Below are 236 nucleotides of genomic sequence, written 5' to 3' on the forward strand. Positions count from 1 at the left end.
CTATGTGCTTACAATGGTGGAAGCAACCACCGGATGGCTGGAAACATATTCTGTACCCCATGCCACTGCCCGGAACACTATCCTGGGCCTTGAGAAGCAGGTCTTGTGGCGACATGGCACCCCAGAAAGAATTGAGTCAGACAACGGGACTCATTTCCGAAACAACCTCATAGACACCTGGGCCAAAGAGCATGGCATTGAGTGGGTGTATCATATCCCCTATCATGCACCAGCCT

The 236-nt window shown here is 51.7% G+C and overlaps 1 protein-coding gene across 1 annotated transcript in view; it reads left to right on the forward strand.

Annotated features, from left to right (window-relative positions):
• Positions 1 to 236, forward strand: part of BOC (BOC cell adhesion associated, oncogene regulated) — a 25,169-nt gene that overhangs the window by 17,587 nt on the left and 7,346 nt on the right. The window lies entirely within an intron of this gene.

The sequence above is a fragment of the Haliaeetus leucocephalus genome, unplaced genomic scaffold (genome assembly GCF_000737465.1).
Source record: "Haliaeetus leucocephalus isolate CR32 unplaced genomic scaffold, Haliaeetus_leucocephalus-4.0 Scaffold228, whole genome shotgun sequence".
In the NCBI taxonomy this organism is placed as follows: Eukaryota; Metazoa; Chordata; class Aves; order Accipitriformes; family Accipitridae; genus Haliaeetus; species Haliaeetus leucocephalus.